This window comes from Corella eumyota, chromosome 7 (assembly GCF_963082875.1).
Source record: "Corella eumyota chromosome 7, kaCorEumy4.1, whole genome shotgun sequence".
Classification (NCBI taxonomy): domain Eukaryota; kingdom Metazoa; phylum Chordata; class Ascidiacea; order Phlebobranchia; family Corellidae; genus Corella; species Corella eumyota.
Window position 1 is genome coordinate 8,319,118 of NC_137496.1, and position 14,149 is coordinate 8,333,266.

Genomic DNA, 14,149 nt, shown 5'->3' on the forward strand with positions numbered 1-14,149 from the left:
TTATTTTAAATATACACGGTTAATGATAAATGTGTTGGCTTACCACATCACATTGCCTACGACCATACCACGTTGAGTACACCCCATCTCGTCCGATCTGGGAAGTTAAGCAACGTCGGGCCCGGTTAGTACTTAGATGGGTGACCGCCTGGGAATACCGGGTGTCGTAGGCATTTTATAAGTTTTTTAGCATATTAGAAAGTACCTTATGTATAAGTCATTTTTATCGAAATTTTTGAAAATTAATATATTTGATATAATTGCTAGGCGACGCAAGTCATTTATTTTATTTTAAATATACCTGGGTAATGTTAAATGTGTTGGCACATCACATTGCCTACGACCATACCACGTTGAGTACACCCCATCTCGTCCGATCTGGGAAGTTAAGCAACGTCGGCCCCGGTTAGTACTTGGTTGGGTGACCGCCTGGGAATACCGGGTGTCGTAGGCGTTTTATAAGTGTTTTAGCATATTAAAAAGTACTTTATGTAGAAGTCATTTTTTATCAAAATTTTTGAAAATTAATATATTTGATATAATTGCTAAGCGACGCAAGTCATTTATTTTATTTTAAATATACACGGTTAATGATAAATGTGTTGGCTCACCACATCACATACGACCTGAAATTTTTTGCCTTCCATTACTAAACCTATAAAAGTACTTTCTTGCATAATATTATCTAAAATATTTATTTTTCGTTTGCCTCCATTTCCCATAGGATCATACATTATTACTTTACATTTAATAAAATCAATTACCTAAAAATAAAATCATGTTTACGCCTATGTTTAAAAAAAATTTTTACAACAAAAGAAAAATTTTAAGTAAAATAACTTACTAGTATCATCCAATGAAAATGTTGGCATATAGGCATTATGCAAGTCTTTTAAAACATTTGCATGACCTGTAACAAACTTTTTTTTAGAAAGCCAATATTAAAAAATAATTAAAAATAAAACATACAAGTGGGTTTCTTTCTGTCGTTCGAAATCGACCTTCCATAAACCACTCCGAACCATACAGCATAGAAATTGCCACCATAAATGTTGTTCATCTGAAAATTGGTGAATAGTACTTGGTTTAAAAAGTGAACAACCCAACTACGTTAATATAAAATTTTGCCCTATGCCATACCTGTTGTACCGCACTTGCACCCATGACGTAAGAAGAGTTATGATTTAAAATTAAAGTTTTATTCAAAAATATTGCTTAATGACTTTAATTAATTTTTATCTGGTAATTAAAAAATACCTCATCTCCCAAAAATACCTGCCCACATAATTCCTTTAAATTTTTAATTTAAAATTTAGAAAGGCACAATCTATTCGGTTTACCGATGCTTTTTATACATCTCCGATATTTAATATTAATTGATATAAAAGGTTAAATATTTTTTAGAAATTTAACTAAACAAAAATGGAAGTTAAAACATCTTTTGTATGTTACATCAAGTTTATAAGGTAAGGTTACCTGTGCAGACTGGTGGGGGAAAAACTCTACTTTTTATCTTAAAAAAGCAAAAAATTTTAGAAAAGGTGGCAAAGTGTAATTGAACAGCTCAAAAGGATATTTAATAAAACTAAACCAGTTTGTTAGCCAATGTTTAAAAAAACAAATTTTATGCAACAAAGCAAGTCATCTAAATCATTAAAACCAAGAATTGTTAACCTTATTTGGGTTTCCAAATAAGTAAATAAGTTTATCTTGAGCTAAAAAAAATGAGGAAAAACAAAATAATATGTTTCTAATAAATAGTTAAAATGTTAGAAAAATAACAATCCAACAAGTAGCTCTAGCTTGAAATTTTCAACTTTTTAAAAAATATCTAACTATATCATCTTACGTGTAAATTTATTTTAAGACAATAATAATGACTGGTGGAATTTTTGGTAGCATCGCTTTTAGGAAATTTTTAATTTACAGAACACAGAATTCAAGTAAACTTGTCTTATGGATTTATTTAGAAAAATCGTAATTACAAACAGTCTAAGCAGTTCTTATACAAAATTTGAACCATTTCAAACTATTTATTAAAAAATAACTTTTACTTTGACATTCTAAATTGGTCAATTTCACAAAATGCTATAGGCTACGTGTTTTCGATTTCAAATTTGTTGATTGGTTGCTCAATGACACTTTTAAATTATTTAACATATAATTTATTTTTCTTAAGAGGTTACAGAAAGCTTTATAAGGATAACCTATACCCAGCTTGTACATCGTAGCAGACACACTCTCATGCGGAACTCAGATGATAATATGTACCTAAGTTTATATAAAAATTATTTTTCCCAAAATTCAGATAAAATTTAGTGGTTGGCTAAGCATGAAATAATATTTATTAGAATTTGTTCTTATGTTCCTTAGTTTAACGAAATAAAATGCTTTGCGACAAATGAAAATTCGATGAAACTTAATTGATTATTTTTTGACGTATCTTATGCAAATACAATAAACCCCATTTTACTGAAAAAGTTCGTAATTGTTTTAAAACAAATCGAAAAAAAATTAAATTATTTTATGACAAAACGATAAAATTAAGCACGTTATTACGAAAGCAAAGAAATATATTTAAGTCAAAGCGATTTTATTTATTTTGATATCATTAATTACCCTGTAGCAAATTGTACTTATAAAAACTACCTAAAAGCTTTTAAAGTTCTTTACTGGTTACCGAGACCGCGTAAAATGCTTTAGGTCCTGATTTTCTATTTGCAATTAACAAGTATAACCTACTTTGTATTCTGTTTGTGTTGCAAAATCATTTCCTTAAAATATTATCTTGAAAAATATGCCTTGCCTTTGTTTAAAAATGAAAGTGCGAATAGTATGATTGTGCGTTTTAATTTTTTATTTTTTTGCATATTCAAAATCTATTTTGTTGAAAGTTTAATTTAATTCGGTGCGTCGAAGACTGGTGCATAGGTGACCCACTGTCACGAGAATAGCATAATAGCGACTACTCATTAGTAGCTAGAAATAGCAATGGCACTGCAACAATAAGTAAGTTAAGAAAAAAACGCTTACAATGTCTGCTTTTATATTGTGTTTTCATGTTAAAAATGAACATGTTATTAAGAAATCTTTCTAAATAGGACAAGCAACGCTGACAACTGCAACTAATAGAGCAAAAACATCCCACAACCAGACAGTCTATGAGTCATAAATAAATAATGAAATACCCGCTTTTCCAAACAAAACACCTAGGCAAAGGACGAATTGTATAATTAACACGAATACTAAAACTGTGTTAGAACGTCTGTTTCCTTGCTTGCAACCTCGAAATCCACACATGAGAGATGTTTTTGACCGGTTGCAGACGTTTGTGGACTCTAGAAATTGGCCTAAGGAAAAAACGATCAGCCCACCCCAGCAGTTTGCTAAAGCAGGGCTGTTTTACTTGGGTTGGTATTTTAATTTTTATTGTATAGGAAATTCTTATATACATATCGTTTTTTTTAAAGGTAACCGCGATAGGGTAAAATGTTGGTATTGCAATGGAAGTTTACAAAATTAGGAACTAAATGATGAACCATGGTTTGAACATGATAAGGTTTCCAAAGTGAGCTTCACAATTTTTCCTTAATACAAAAGTTCCTAAATAACACTTTGTTAAAATTTTATTAACGTTCGCAGATGTGAGTTTTTGTTGCAAAGAAAAGGATCGGGATTTGTTGAAACTGTAACAAGTCGATTTCCTAACCTTCAACGACCGTCGCAGAGTGCACCAAGTTTTATGAATTTTAAGTAAATATAAAATAAATGCTTTTTTACATTCAAATTCGAAATACTAAGCGTTATTTTTTTGTCTTAAATACTCTAATAAACAATCTATAACCTATTAAATACGATTTTAGTCCAACTTCAAACCTAGAAAAGAGCGGACATGTAAATAACAACGAAACAAAAATAGCAGGTCGGAGAGGCAAAACTGCTAACAGCGACATTCAAACATCACATTTGATTGAAGAAGCAAGATTAATGGGTTTTAACGTTGTGCACATTCAAAAGTATATGCAAAATCCTTTAAATTTATATAAGCGTTTGTGTTATTTTATTTAAATAATTTACTGTAAAGATCTAATATTTTTATTTAAAAGAGGTTATAAGACCAGCACACTTCCCTTCGATAACTTCAGCGAAATGTTGGATGATTTGCTAAAAATCTCAATGTCAAGCCCGCTAGAAATTGAAACTACACTTTTCGAGACTAAACTGTAAGAACCCTTGATATCAAATGCATTTCAGGAATTGCAAAGTCTCGAAAAATCTAGGCTTTGTCGCAATTGTCATGATAAGGCTAATAGCGTTTTATTTTTACCTTTGTTTTTTCTGTTCAGAATGAATCCATTTATTTCTGGTCCATCTCAGTTGGTTCTTAAACTGTAACAAACATAAAATCAACCTCTGTTTGTGTAGTATGTTATTTTAAAAACGTGTGCAAACCTGTTTGTTTGTTGAAGATTTCTGGGTGGTAAGTCAAGAAGAATGCCTTTGCAATATTTTCATGCATGCAGGTTCGCTGATTTTTTGATTTGGGGCATTGACAACACCAAAAGTAACCCTCACCCTTTGTAATTTTGCATAATAAGTTATTTCATTATTGAAAACTGAAAAATACTTTAGCCGGTCTGAATAACCTAAGCTAGCAAAATCACCATAAATTATTAGTGGTTCACTAATAAAACTGGCTATTTTAAATAAATTTTCATATTTTTTTAGTGATTGCTTGTTAACAAGGTTTGTGTTTGTTAACCGGCTAAAGTCATTAAGTTGAAATAATTTGTGATCAGAATAGTCCGCATATTTTGTAGCCCCAAGGTGAGGGCGTTCATTCCGCTTTTTTTAACAGGGTCTCACTTCTTCATCAGTGCATTGTGATCTCAAAGTTCGATGTTTTCTAACATAAATCGGGGCCAAAGCACCCCTGTTTGCACAAGCAACGAAAAAAATACCAGATTTCTTATGAATGCATATGGCCGGCCTTTCGGTCTGCACTATGCCATAAGTTTTTTTCCGTGTCTTCTGAAGAAAACAAGGTGTTGAAATGACCGGTTGCAATGACGACATTTAAATTCTCCATCTCCGACAACTAGTATATGTAAAACCATGAAAAATGATTTTATTAAAACAATATTTTATACATTTTATAAACTAAGTTATTTTATGTATTGACAAACTAATACTTTAACTGGGTTTTTAACATACTGTTTTCTAGTAAATAATTTTACCTTTGTCCTTTATTTTTGGATAACATTCATTGTAAAATGAATTAGTATAAATTATAATCAAGCCCTACTTTATTGTTATTTGTTATAAATGCTTATTATTAATTGAATAAATAAGGTATTTGTTATTAATAACTAAGGTTTTTATAAACATGGCAATAAAAGGGACCCACATTTATAAAAATTGTGTTCATTATTTGTTTTTTTTAGTATTACAACTTAAACAATTTATAATAAATAGTTAAGTTAAGATGTAGAACATTAAATTAAATCAAAGGTTGTTACAAAAGATACATACAAAATTTTGCATATTATAGTTTATTCTCTTTAAAAAAAAATTTATAAATATATATTAGCCTATTTACATTAAAACATTCTTTTAATCAAAGGCTTGTAAATTTCTAAGACAAAGAATGAAACTTCACAAACCTTTTGTTTTTTCACATTATTTTTTTGTAACTTTGGGTAGATTTTTTGTATCTGCATAAGAATTATAAAATTTTTAACTTCAAAGTTTGGTTGGTTACAAATAATCTGAGTCCCTTAATTAGTTATAACCAAGGGTTTACCTACCTTTTTTTACTTCATGCTTGTGTAAATGCCTAACAAAATGTGCTTTTCTTGAAAATATTGAAAGGCATTCAGAATAATGATAGTGACTTCTGCCTGCTTCACTTTTGCTTGCTTGTGTAGCACACATTTTTCGGCATGACAATATTCGACCTATAAAAATAAAGTAGGTTTATGAAGCAAAAATTGCTTGTTTCAAAATTTATTATCCTTTTTTAAAAATTATTTTTCTAATTTAGATAGAGAAAGTCGAAAATTTAAAAAAGTTGACAAAAGTTTTGTGTGATATATTTTACAAAAAATCTTTTTCATTATATAACAATCAAAATTTAATTGAGACTGAGTCAGAACTGCTGATTAAACCTCTGCTGTGTTTCTAAACTCAAGGTGTTTTAGTTCGATTACAAAGCGCAATAAAAAAATTAGTTCTAGTTTTTAAAGCATACAACTATATGGCGCGCAATTTTGCGGTTAATAAGGTTATTCCCCGAAAAGGAATATATATAAATGTATATAGTTTTCCACTTTCAAAAGCTATCTTGTTATATTAGCAGCAGTGCCTAGCGGGTGATTAATTTATTTAAAAAGGGGAAATTAAACTTCTTTAGTTTTTGAATAAAAATCGGGTTTTAAATCAAGCATTATCCCGCCTTTATCTAGTTTTTATTTAATGTGATAAAATTTATAACTTAACACCTTTAGCCACCTAAAAAAACAAATATTATTAGGAAAATTTCAGATTAAGTAAAAAAATGTTTTTTGCATTCAAAAAATGTTTTACAATTTCAAATCACTTAACTGTGTTTTTTATTAAATATTTAAGTTATGTTTTAATAAATTTATAGTTGTTCTAAATGAACTATTATTTAATATTTAAAAACGTTTTTAATTTTGCGAAAAGTCAATTCCAACAACTTTTTAACAAACGTCATATTTTACAGCAAGACTTTTACGTCAGACATTAGGGAACCAATAAAGAGGGAAAGTTGAAAGATATCGTGCCTAACAAAATTTGCACCAACGAAAAGCACGACTTTAAAAATAAATAGCAACATAAATTTTACGATAGCACATGCAATATAACAAGTAAAATATCATTAATATGTAGCCTACCTTAAGATAGAAAAAATTACTACCAGTTAAAACAATGCAACTTTACTACATTAGAGTTTTTGTTTTAAAGATAAAGTCTACCAATTAATATATTGTATTCAAATGTTATCGTAATACTAATCAAAAAAAATTATTACAAAACTGTGAATAATAATTAAGTCTACTGTGGACATAATAAAGCATCTTAGTTAATAGCTTTGCGTGACACGGTTCCTTAATTTACGTTTTGTTATTTTAGGCGTATCATCCTCTGATTAAAATAAAAACATTATTTTTTTCAATTTAATAATCTTTAACGTCGTAATAATTGAAAACATTTGTTAGATATCGCTAAAGTCCTCTTGCAACAATTCGTATATTTGGCTTGAATTTGTTTATTTTTTTTGAACTAAAAATCAAATTTACACAAAATTAAGTTTAAAGGTAAATTGTTAAAATATTATTCTCGTTTTTATTCGTAAAGCAATGTAAATTTTTTTTTAATTAGGACCTTTTAAAATTATGCTTAAACAAAATAACGTAATATTGTCAAAGTTTTTATGTGTTATAAACAGAATCCCAAACGCAATTTTATAATTTTCAAGCACTAAATTTCAACAAAATTAAAAATAGGTTAAAGTAATTATTTAACATAGGTTTTTTCGCAATAGCGTTTTTATAACAAACTTTTAGGAGCCAGAATAAAATAGGTGTGAATTGAACAAACTATTTTTTTTAAAACCTGTCATCTTTTATTTTTGTAATTTTTTGTTTTCTTAGCACTTTTTCACCTTTTATTTTTTCTAAGCCTTTTTTGTCAGTATGGTAACTTTGCAATTAAAAAAACAAAATTTGCAGATTTAAAAATAAAAATCTTGCATTTTTAAAACTTGAATTAAAATAGTTAAAAGGTTGAAAAATTTGCTCCGTATCCTGGGGAATTGTAATTATTGTTAAGAGACTAAGAAAATAGCAGAATGAAAAATAAGCCTGATGATACACAAGTTTTTCTGGCTGACGTTTCAGCAATTAATTTCACATGGACTTTATACATCTACACACTATTTGGTATCGTAAAAATAAATATTTTTACTTTTTAATTACAAAACTTAGCACTAATCCTTAACCCTGGTAGAGTGAGCCCATTCTCCAACTCGCTCCAAAGCGGTTAAGACTACCACCCCTTTTGCTTTGAAACCAGTATTGCCTGTTTAAAAAAAGAATTTACAAATAAAAAAAAAGTAATAAATAAAAAAATACATGACCAGATTACATGTTATACATCTTTTTGTTTTATGTTAATAGCATTAAATGTTATTAACCACTTTGGTGCCATAACATATAGGAAAAAAACAAGTATTGTTTTAGCCAACCGCCTTAAAACTTTTAGAACGACTATAAAAATTTTGCTCTACCGAAAATACAGGTTGCCCTAACCGTAAAAACTTATTTTTTATTGACTACAAATATATTCTGGCCCAACTACAAAATAACTTTGGCAAGACTCTAAATCTCGTTAATATGATTCGTCAATATTTTTATTCTTACTAATCCGAATTTTGAAATCGAATAACATTTGATTTTGTTTATATAAATCTCTAAAATTTTAGTATGTTGTTTATTATCATATTGTGTTCTATTCCTCCTATTTTGATAGTTTAAATATTACTAATTAATAGGTGTTTATTTATTAAAATTTAGGAATCGTTATTAGGTTTTCAAATTTTGGTCCGGTATATATTATAATATTAATAAGTCAAAAATGGATTAAAAATTTAATTTTTGTTTGTTTAGTATATTTAAATTCTTGTTTGTTTATTAAAAATTAAAGTTTGATATAAAGCAATTAAAATTAAGTAATATGTATTTAAAATACCTATTTAAAGTAATTAAAACACCTATTTAAAAATAATTTTTGTTTGTTTATTATATTTAAATTCTTGTTTATTTATTAAAAATCAAAAATTAATTTTAGGCATTTAAAACTTGTGTATTGTTATGTGTAATGTATATTCTGATATCAACAACTTAAAACTAGGTTAAAAAATTAATTTTTGTTTGTTAAGTATATTTAATTACTTTTGTTGATTAAAAAATTAAATATTGATATTTTAAAATAATTTTGTTCTAAAATTTTCTTAATCCAAAAATTTACACGTTTTTAGTCTAATCATTAATTACGTAATATTAGATTTATTTATTCAGTAAGCATTCATAGTTAAATAATGTTCATGCATAATTTTATTTATTATTAAAGATTAATATTAAAAATTATCAAATGATTTCGAACCATATTTTATTTATTAAATAAATCTAGTTATTATGGTTTGAAATCTTAGATTTCGAAAATATTGTTATTGTCAGTGTATTTATTATGGTTCGAAATCTTAGTTTTCGAAACATATTGTTATTATTATTATTAATCTTTTCCAGTGTCTTATAAGCTGTAATTTTTAAGTTAAAATAACTTTTGTTTGTGAACATTTACAGTTATGATATTTTAGTATGTTGTTTATTATGAGATTGTGTTTTTATTCTCCTATTTACAACATATATTTATCACTACTTACTAATTAGTAGGTGTTTATTTATTAAAATTTAAAGATTGTTATTTGTTTTTTTATTTTTGGTCTTTTGTATATCATGATATTGGTAAATTAAAAACGAATTTAAATTTAAATTTTTTTTTACTAATTAATAGGTGTTTGTTTATTACAATTTAAAGGTTGTTATCAATTTTTTAAATCTTGGTCAATTGTATATCATAATATTACTAACTCAAAAATAAATTATAATTTTAATTTTTATTGCTAATTACTTATTAATAGGTGTTTGTTTATTAAAATTTAAAGGTTGTTGTTAATTTTTTAAATCTTGGTCAATTGTATATCATGATAGCAATAACACAAAAATAGATTAAAATTTTAATTTTTGTTTGTTTATTATATTTAAATTATTGTTTATTTATTTGAAATTAAAATTTGACATCAAGTATTCAAAATTTAACATAATGTATTTTATAATATAAGTAGTTAAAAAACATATTTAAAAAAAGATTTTTGTTTATTTATAAATGCTTGTTTATTTAATAAAAATCAAAAATCAATTTTAGGCATAAAAATTTAGTCTAATGTATATCCTAATATTACCAACTTAAAACCGAGTTAAAATAATAATTTTTGTTTGTATAATATATATAAATGCTTTTTTGTTTATTAAAAATCAAAGATATGAAATATTCTTAGTTATTGTTTATGCATATCCTTTTTTACCTATAAAAAATTATGTTAAAAATATTCAAATAATTTCGAACCATATTTTATTTATCAAATAAATCTAGTTGTTTTTATTCTTTCTAGTCAGAATTTTAAAAGATGATAACTTTTGTTTTTTAAAACTAAAAGTTCTAAATTTTCAGTATGGGGCAATTCTTCGGTAACGGAATTACAATTACTGTGGTTTACGAACTTATAATTTTTTTTTTAATATAATTGAAATCATTTTTTAAGTTAAAACAACCCATATATTGCCATTCTAAATTTTTATAAGCATAGAAGTCCAGTTCGAACTTCTATGCTTCTTAAAAATTGAAAAATGTTTGGTAACGGAATTACGCCAATAAATTAGATATAAAAAGTTGGGTAATACTTAATCCCAATTCGTCTGAATTTTATAAAAATTAACTTAAATTAAACATGTGTAAATAATTGTCCTTATTGAAAGCAACAAAAAGATACCATATTTTTTTAGTTAGGGTTTAAAAAATATTTATTTATTGACAAATTAACTTTAAAAAACTTGGTAACGGAATTACACTTTAAGTAACAAAAAGACACTGTCTAATTTTGGCATGTAACTTTAGTCTTAAATTTACTCAATTTCAGATAAAATTAAAAAAAATAATTTTAGGTACTGTTAAAATAAGAAACAAACCTAACTAAAAATTTTTTAAAAAAATCTTGGTAACGGAATTACAAAACTGAAAACTACTAGGTTTTTTTTTAAATAAACTCTTAAACAGAAATAAACAAACCAAATTTTAAAATTCCTAACTACCATTTTAACAAAAACTACAAACATAACTCCAAAAATTAAATTAACAAACAAACATAACATGTTTAAAATTCTAAATCGCTAAACTCTAAATTAGTAATAAAATTGATGTCGCAGAAACAATTTGTTACACCTAAATAAAATGAATAATTATGCAAAAACAATAAGTCTAGTGGGTAAAATAGCTTATAATATTGTTTGAATATGCCAAATATCAGTTAAAAATCAACTTGTTAACTATGAATATTTTTATTTAATTTTATTTAGTAATATATGTACCCATAATACTAATTTATAAATTTCAAAACTACCTTCTCACAAAATTAAAAAGAATGGATATTATATTACAATGCCATTTCATTTTTTTACTTATAAAAATAATTATATTATTTTAAATCACTTAAACCAGGCAGAATAAGCATTTCTACAAAATCTCTGATGTTGTAATTCCGTTACCATTATTGTAGATAAAATTGACAAGGAACATTAAAGTTTAGTTTTTATTTATAGTACTTAACAACTAAAATCAGAGAATTAAAAATATTAAAAGTTGTATTTAATTAAATTTCAAGTTATAAAACTTTTTATGTAAATTCGGTAACGGAATTACCTATATTCTTACAAGTTAAAAACTTAAAAATTGCTGATTTTTAAATTGTAATATAGAATTTGTTGTTTAACTTATGTTAAGCATATGTTTAAACCTCTTGTACTAACACATTACAAATCTGTTGTAATCTGTTTTGTAACTTTTATATTAACTTAAAATTATTGCTTAAAATAGCCATAAAAGTGCAAAAAAAATTGTACATTTTAAATTTAAAAAAAAAATCATTTATAAAAAATTATTTGCCTAAATTTTTTTAAATTTAAACTTTAAATATCAAAACCAAAGAAACAGGTAAGTTAATTAAACAAATAATTTAAGTTAATTTTTTTTTTAAAAACACTTTCCCAATGAGAATTGCCCTATGTTTGTTATTATCCCAACGAATCGCAAACCTTCTATTTACGACATTTAAATATCAATAATTACTATCAAATAGGTGTTTGTTTATTAAAATTTAAAGAATGTTATTAATTTATTAAATTTTCGTCAATTGTATATTATGATATTACTAACTCAAAATGAATTAAAGTTTTATTTTTTAGCACTAATTACTAATTAATAAGTGTTTGTTTATAAAAATTTAAAGGTTGTTGTTATATTTTTAAATCTTGGTCAATTGTATATCATGATATGAGTAACTTAAAAATGAAATAAAATTTTAATTTTTTTCACTAATTACTAATTAATAGGTGTTTGTTATTCAAATTTAAAGATTGTTATTAATAATACGAAAATAAATTAAAAAAATAATTCTTGTTTGTTTGTTATATTTAAATGTTGGTTTGTTCATCAAAAATTAAAGTTCGATATTAAGCATTAAAAATTTGGTATGATGTATTTTATAATATAGGTAGTTAAAAAACATATTTGAAAAATAATTTTTGTTTATTTATCATATTTAAATGCTTGTTCATTTAATAAAAATTAAAAATCAATTTTAGAAATTTAAAATTTACTACAATTTATATCCTAAAATTACCAACTTAAAACTTGGTTAAAATAATAGTTTTTGTTTGTATACAATATATAAATGCTTGTTTGTTTATTAAAAATCAAGTATGTGATATTCTTAGTTAATGTTTAAGCATATCTTTTTTTATTTATAAAAATTTATGTTAAAAATAATTAAATAATTTCGAATCATATTTTATTTAACAAATAAATCTAGTTATTATGGTGGTTCGAAATCTTAGATTTCGAAACATATTGTTATTGTCAGCGTATTTATTATTTTTTTTATTCTTATAAGTCCCAATTTTGAAAGAACATAACTTTTGTTGCTTAGAGTTTAAAAGTCTGAAATTTTAGTATGTTGTATAATATCATAACGTGTTTCAGGCCTCCTATTTACAAAATTTAATAATCACTAATTAAAGGGTGTTTGTTTATTAAAATTTAAAGGTTGTTATTTATTTTTAAAATCTTGTTCAATTGTATATCATGATATCAGTAACTCAAAAATGAATTAAAATTTCAAATTTTATCACTAATTAATAAGTGTTTGTTTTTTTCAAATTTAAAGATTGATATTAGGTTTTAAAATCTTGATCAATTGTATATCATGATATTAGTAACTTAAAAATAAATTAAAATTTCAATTTTTATCACTAATTACTAATTAAAAGGTGTTTCAAGGTTGTTAAAAAAATTTCAAATCTTGGTCAATTGTATATCATGATGTTAGTAAATTTTTGTCAATCGCAAACTATAATACTAACTAGATAAAAACATTTAAAAAAAGTAATTCTTGTTTATATATTAAATTTAAATGCTTGTATAATGATTAAAATTTAAAGATCAATATCAAGCTTTCAAATTCTCATTAATCTTTTATTATAAAATCAATTAGATAAAAGTGTGAAAAAATCCTAATTTAATTGTTTATTATATTGAATTTCTTGTTTATTGAATAAAAATTAAACATTAATGTTCAGCTTTTAAATTTTGGGTATTTTTAGATATGAATGTTAAAAAGATATAAACGTATTAAAATTTTATTTAAAAAAAAAATAATAATATAAAAAGTTTGAAATAATAGATTTCGAAAATTTAAAAATTCATAAAGCTTTAATTTGAACTTGAAGCGAGTATTTGAAGTTATCGACAGAATGCCCGTTATTGCGACAAGATAAATACCACAGTTTATAGCTTTTTTTTGTGATAACACGCATTTTATTAATTAAATTGCTAAACCTAGTTTATTAATAAAATGTTTTTGACCTATACTTAAATAAATAAATTGGTTCTAATGTGTTCGTTATTCAGTTTAGATATTCACAACAACTCGAAACAAAATCCATGTCCAGCCCTGGGATATTGTTTTTCAAGTTAATTTAACATGCAGCGTCTCATAAAATTGTTATCCTGTTGGTTCTGCCCTATTTTTTCTTTGTTTAATTATTTTAAATCTCTATTAATTTTTTTAAAAATGCGGGCCTGGGCCAGATTTTCATTGTTCTGCGCTTCAACTTCCAATGTGGCGTCTTATAAAATTTTTATCGCGTTAGTTACGCTCTGGTTTTTCATTTTTTAATTACCGTTGTCTTTTGTTAATTTTGTCAAGTCGCGGAGCTAGACTGGATTTTAATTG

The 14,149-nt window shown here is 25.2% G+C and overlaps 2 non-coding genes across 2 annotated transcripts; both read left to right on the top strand.

Moving 5' to 3' along the window:
• Positions 1–54: 54 nt before the first annotated feature.
• LOC145760991 (5S ribosomal RNA) lies at positions 55–173 on the top strand. The gene has a single exon (XR_014286972.1). It is a non-coding gene; the product is annotated as a 5S ribosomal RNA (ribosomal RNA).
• A 162-nt stretch (positions 174–335) lies between these two features.
• Positions 336–454, top strand: LOC145761297 (5S ribosomal RNA). The gene has a single exon (XR_014287259.1). It is a non-coding gene; the product is annotated as a 5S ribosomal RNA (ribosomal RNA).
• The last annotated feature ends 13,695 nt before the right edge of the window (positions 455–14,149 follow it).